Below are 6870 nucleotides of genomic sequence, written 5' to 3'. Positions count from 1 at the left end.
AGGGGCTCCGTGTAATATCTGCTGCCTGAGTGAGTGAAGGAAGGGATAGAAGAGTAAAAGGCAAAGAAGTGGAAGCTGGGATTGCAGTTCCATTTCTGTCACGAACTCGCAGTGTGAACTTGGGCAATTTTCATACCCACTCTGGTTAACTTCATTTTCTTCCATTGCAAAATTAAAAAAAAATTAGAGTTAGCATCTTTTCGGCTGTATGTTCACATCTGCCTATAATGATTTCACACTAGAATGTAATTTTGTCTTTAAACATCTGTCTCACCTGCTAAGCTGTAAAGCTCCACAGGTGATTCCAATGAGCATCCAGGGCTAAGCATAACTGCTCTCAACAGTCCCGGGTTTCTGTGCCTATGAGCAGCTCTACTGCACGGCCCCCCGGGCTCCAGGCCTGGGACTTCAGGGCAGGCATTAGCAAGGCCTCTACCTGGACAGCAGCCAGATGGGAGGAAGAACAAGAACCACTTATCTCCATTAGGCCTCCTTTATCCCTGGGTTTTCAAGGATCCCAGCAGCAGCCTGTTGAAAGCTGGAGGGCTTAGCTCGAAATCCTCAGGCAATTGGAGCAGCTTGTGTCTGGGAGCTGAGAAATCTGAAATCTCTGAGCCTAGGGCCACAGAAAGGTCATTTGGGCCATTTCCTTGCCTCTGGGCAGGAGGTACTGGCACGGGCCTTGGAATAGGCAGTCGGAGTGCTGGGTTCAAGTCTCAACCCTGCCAGACTCCAACCAGTGAACCTGGACAAGCAACGAAGGCTGTGCAATGAACAGATATTTATTGAACAATCACTGGGGGCACAGAGCTGGGTATCCTCAACCCAAGCACATCCACGTTCTCTGATTTAGAGGACAGAGGTGAGACCTGAGAATCCATGCTTGCCTGGGTATCTGCGTGGGCTCTGGATACTGCCCCCGAGTCTGAGACAGCAAGGTGACTCTGAAGAGGGAAGCAGAGCAGAGCATCACAGCAGAGGTGCCTGTCAGGGAGGCATGGCATGTTTTGAATGGTAGACAGAAGTGAGTAAGCCAGACACTGACCTCAAACAGCCCCAAAACGTCAGGCCCTCAGTCTACTCAATGGTTACCTGATGGAGTAGGATCTACTGTTGTGCTCTATAAATCTCAGCTCCTTCATCTATTTCTCTATCAGTCACTATACGCCAGTTGAAAATCTCCTGCCTTGTCCTATTGATGTGTATCTAGGACTGAGAAGGCCTTTAGATTTGCTCATAACCACCGTCTTCTAATAATTGCATATAGCTTTATGCAGAGCTCCCTCTCATCTACTATTTCAGACAATTCTCATAATTTCCTGGGAAAAGTGGAAGGCTGGACGGATCATCCCTGCTTCTAGCACAAAAAGCCTATAGTCTCATGGCCAGTAAGGGCCAGTAAGCAGAAGGTCCTCTAATCAAACTTGAATATTTGATCCTGAATCCAATGATCCTGGACCAAGATTATCTGTCTGTCTCTCTGCTTGCCCATCCTTCCATCATCCATCCACCTATCTACCTGTCCATGTGTCCATCCATCCATGCATTGCCAACTTACTTTCATAGGCTTGTTCCTATCTGTTATACACACTAATCTATTTCTTGTATCTATTCATTACGATTTCGTCTCTATAACAATCTGTCTATTCAATTTAGCATTTATTCAGAGCCTGCCATGTGTCACACATTCTCTCTACTTGTATCTCCTGCTTTCACCTTCCATATACCTCATCTTCCCACTAAATGCTTTCTCCTTCTGACCTTTTCATAAGACCCTTAGTCAGTGTGACCATGATCTCCACTTGCCTCTCCCACTTGGCTTCTGAGTGGACCCCTTGTCCTTCCTTGACTGCATTGACCAGCTCCACTCCTGTCCCGTGCTAGACTCCAGGAAAATATTGATTAACTGGGTGACTAGTAGGCTTTCTGCAAGTCAAGAGCAAGGATTCTGTCTTTTCTAGTGTTCCATCCTTGTCAGTTCCCAGTCCAGGGCCAAGCACATGGTAAACATTTGTTCACACTGTTTGGCTTGAATTCACAGGATTTGAGAGTTGGAATGAACTTTTCAACTTTTATTCATTCAACAAATCTTGCATAGATTTGCTCACTAGATGCTCTTCCTGGGCATAGAGATTAATGAGTACATTATTTTAAAAATAGGGAGAGGGAAGCCTGGAGAAGGGCAGGGGCTTGCTCAAGGTCCCACAGCTGTGGCAGAGCCTTGAGGACAGTGAAGAGAACGTCACTACACTGGACCCAGACAACTAACTCCTGAGTCCCCCACAAAGCCAGGTGTCATGGTGCTTAAAGGTCCTTAGAAGATATTAGGAAACTATGGGCTGCCTCACCAAGTCAAACCAGTTGGGCCCCATCAAGCTGCCTTGCGGGTGGCAGGGGAGCCTGAGTCAGTCTTGCCTGCATAGATGACATCAAGGTGACCAGGGGCTGGCCAGGGAAGGAGGGAGTGGTCCTGAAGGTTCTAAGAGAAGGGAAGTAAGGGGCCCTGGCTAGAACCCAAGGGACTACACCCTTAATAAGGAATATCTGAGCAGTAGAGTCCAGGTCCTAATGCTAAGGACATTCCAATTAGAACAAACATTCCCTCATTCCTGGGAAATCCTGCCCCCTACTCTATGTTAAAATCAGACCTGTAAGATGTGATGTCAGAATTTACCTAGCTCAAGGGTTCTCAAACCTGAGTGAGCCCCAGAATGACCTGGAGCCCCAGAATTGTGGAGTGGACTCCATGAAAAAGCCCCGAAACACACTGTTGAGTGAAAAGTTGCAGAATGACACACAAGACACTATTTTAACAAACACCCTGCACCAAACGAACAAAAAACCCAAATGCTACCTATTTCCTGCTGGTACATTTATGTATGAAGATAAATATCGAGAAAGGTTACATGCCTAAATGATTACATGAGTTGCCTTTGGAGAAGGTATTGGTGGTGATGCAAGGAGAGCTTTAGCCTGAAGTGTAATGTTTCATTATTTTATAAGGAAAATGTATCGCGCTTTATTTGTACAAATGTAAAATTTAAATAAAAATATTTCTTCAAAATTTTTCACCCATTTTATCGGGTTGGAAGTTTTAAAATCTACATTCTAGCAGAGTGTCTGGGGGCTCCTGTGGAGCTGATCCGTGATCGAGTCCACCATTGTACCGACGAGCAACCTGAGCGTCAGAGACGGCAAGGAACTTGCCTGAGACCGCACAGCATGGTAGTGACTGCGTTGAGCCCAGGGTGTTCTGCTCCAAGTAGTGCTCTGTCTTGTACACAGTGGCATGAAAAGGAAACCCACCAGGAGAGCGGAGATGGAGGAGGCGTGGATGGATGTCCAGAGCCAGCGTGTGAGGAGCTGGCTGGCACTCCTTGCTCTCTGAGTTGGGCAGTTAGCAACCTCTGCGGGAGAGAAGGGGCAAATATTGCCCATCTATCTCACTTTTCTTTGAGCTGCTTTGTTCTCAGCCCTTCTCCCTTCCTGGACTCCCTTTTGCCCTTGAGCACTTTGCCTCCGAGCCCCCCCTGTTTCCAGCAGTGGCCCTGTTTGGACAGCCTTGTTGCCGAGTGACTATCCGGGCAAATCCTTTCCCTCTCTTGGCCTCAGCTTCCTCATCTGTTATATATACGGTGGACTGAATCAGTGGCTCCCAAACCTGGTTTTACCCTTTCTGGGAGGCTTATTTAAAAATTCAGAGTCCCGGGCCCTTCTGTGATGGGGGCTGGGGCCTAGAACGTCCATTTGTAACACCCCGCCTCCACTCCCCCACCAGAGGATTCCTACAGAGATTGAAGTTAGACAATGACTGGGCTACTAGGTTTTTCCCTGAGCAGGCCTCCCTGAGCCTTGGGCCTTGGGTAGGCCTGAGGCCTGGACTGTGAGGAAGGCCTGAGGTGCTGAGGAAGCCAGAGTGGCCAACAAACCCTGCTCTCAGGAGACCCTGGCCTCTCTCCCTGTGGCCCTCGACTACGCCAAGGTTTCAGGGTTTCCTCCTTCTGAACCAGCCTCCTTCTAGCCTGGGCAGAATGTCTGGAATGTGGCTGCTGCAGGAGACAAGGCTGGTCGGGCTGCCGGAGATGCCTCCGGAATTTAGGCAGTAGAAAGCAGCCTCCTGTCCCTGAGGGCCTCTGCCCTGCTGGCCTTGAAGTGACCCAGCAGGACCCAAGCACCAAGTGAAGGAGGGAGAGAGGGCTGTGGGGCCCTGAACAGGCCAGCAAATCTCACTAGGCCTCCATTTGTTCATATGTAGAATCATGTCCTACTTCTTCACGCATGTGACATTGTGGCACTTCCAAAGCAATTTCTCATCTATCCATCCTCTGTACCTACCACATTTCATTAGCACTATATGAATGGCTATGGGAAATTTATAGATGAATTAGACACAAAACTGATCCAGAAAACTACCTTTTTTTTTTTTTTTTTTTTTTTGCCACAGGTACAGTGCTTAGTGTTTTATTGATTCATCACCTTATTTAATCCTGACAATCCCCACAAGATAAGAACTGCTACCACCTCCATTCGGCGGATGAGGAAACCGCTTCCCAGAGGGCCTAAGTAACTTGTCCAAGGCCACACAGCTGCAAGATGGGTGTGAGTCCAGCTGTCTAACCTCAAGTCCAACCCTCACCCTATGCTTGACACTCTCAACAAGTACAGCCAGGGGCATGAGGACCACATAGTGATATCCTGCCCCGACCTCACTGTGAGACTGGAATGGAGCAATCTGTGCTCCAAGGGGCATGGAATCCCTAGTGATTCACGTGAAGAACAGAGGTGGGGAGGTGGGGGGCGGGGCGAAATTAGAGATGCTCCTGAGCAGGCAGCCTTGTGAGGAGCCAGATAGGTGTGGATGGTATGGCAACAGGTAGAGACTCCACATCTGCCTATGGAGGGTGCCAGGCTGAGGCTGGGGAGCAATAGGCCAGCTTGGCTGATCTGCGAACCAGCTAGATCATTTGAGGGCCCAGTACAAAACGACAGTGTGGGAACCTTATTCAAAAGTTATTGAGATTTACAAGACAGGGACAGTAGAGAATTGAATCAAGTGAAAGGCCTTTCTAGATGCACATGGCATGCCCATGGTTCTAAATCCTGTGATTTGTTTGGAGCATAACGTTAGGGTGGAGGCTAAGAGAACAGGTTTTGGAGCTAGATAAACTTAGTCCAAATCCTGGCTCTACTGTTTCATGGTAGGATGACCTTGGACAGGTCACGTAAACCTCTCTGACTCTCAGTTCCTTCCTCTGCAAAATGAGAATGAAAATAACAGCACCCCATCAGGAGGATCTATTTGAGGATTAAATAAGATGATGGTTATCCTAGTACTTAAATTATAACAAATATTAGTTATTATTACTGTAATTGTTATTGTTCTTACTATACAATAGAGAGAAATGGGGATGATGCTGCAAATGTAGTTCATGGACCAGAGCCACATCAGAGCCCCAAGTCTAGGGGCAGGTAGGGGTGGGGATAACATCAGAAGTTCTGTTTCAAATCCTCAGAGTGGCTCCCTACCTCCCAGGCTTCCTGTTGGGGTGATCTAACCAAAGCCATTGAACCAGCCGACCTGGCTCATGCAGCTCTCAGCACCAGAGCCCCACCCACCAGCACCAGCTTGGGGCAGGCCGACTTCGGGCTGGAGTGGCGGCAGATGAGCTCATGCTCACTGGCTTGGCCAACAAGGCCGGACATTTCTCCTGGCAGGAGCCTGTCAGAATTGCCAGCTGGGGGTCAGGATGAGCTGGAAGGCCTGGTGGTGCCCAGATGCCCATGGCCAGCGGGTCTGCTGAGTGTTTGATTACATTCCCGGGCACCCCAGGCAACACCAGGGCCTGCCGTTCCCACTCCTGCTGGGTCCCGTCTGTCAGCTGCAGAACTGACATCCCAAGCTCGGCCCCCTACCGTCCACCTGCCTTCTACCTTCTGTTTCGCCCTCTCGGCTACAGGCTTGCAGCCCTCACGGAGCCAGGTGGCTGCAGCCCCCGATGACTTCATCCTCCTTAAAGGCATCATGTCCCTTTGCCAGCCAGGCTTTGAGAGTCTCTCCTGTCCATAGGTCCACAGACCAGACTCCAGGGTCTCTGCTCTGTACCTGTCTCCCAGCCTCACTCCCATCCTGCTGTGTGACCCTCCCCAGGGAGAACACAGTACAACAGAGGGACCCCAGCCCTGGACATGACAGTTTGCTTTTCATGTTCAAGAAACACACTGTCTCGGTATAACCAGTCCATCAGCCAACTGTTACCAGTGAGCCAAATTTTCTCTTGAGATGGGTCTTCCAAGGTGAACCACACTCACTCAGCACCTCCTCTGAGTCTGCAACACATGTGGGTCATGCAGTAAGACAGCAAGTCCCTCCACTAGGGTGACTGACCTGTCCCCTTTCACTGGGACCACTCCGATTATAGCACTGAAATTCCCACATCCTGGGAAACCCATCGGTCCGGGGCCAACCAGGACGTTGGTCAGCCATTCCTGCACGTGTGTCTGTGATGTGCTGTATCCGATTTGTGTCTACAATTTTCACCAAATAATCCTGAGCCTTTAGCCTGCCCCAGAAACAAAGGGGTTCAGTCTGTTAAAAATGAAAATAATACTATCCGTGCTTCTAGACTCTATGGGCACCCTGAAATTTGCCATCTGGGTCGAGTTTTCATCACTGCTCAGGCCCCTCATTTATACTTTCTACCCCATGAAGAATGTAGAAAAACCTGTGACAGAGGGAGAAACAGCTCAGCCAGTCCACAGGGGAGAGTACAGCTTTCCTCAGGCAAGCAGGGGGAGTAGACAGCTACCATTTGCTAGGTCTTTCTTTAGAAACCTACAGCATCCTTGTGAACAATATCAGAACTTTAGAAC

This window comes from Pteropus vampyrus, unplaced genomic scaffold (genome assembly GCF_000151845.1).
Source record: "Pteropus vampyrus isolate Shadow unplaced genomic scaffold, Pvam_2.0 Scaffold185, whole genome shotgun sequence".
In the NCBI taxonomy this organism is placed as follows: Eukaryota; Metazoa; Chordata; class Mammalia; order Chiroptera; family Pteropodidae; genus Pteropus; species Pteropus vampyrus.
Note: the sequence above shows the minus strand (reverse complement) of the source record.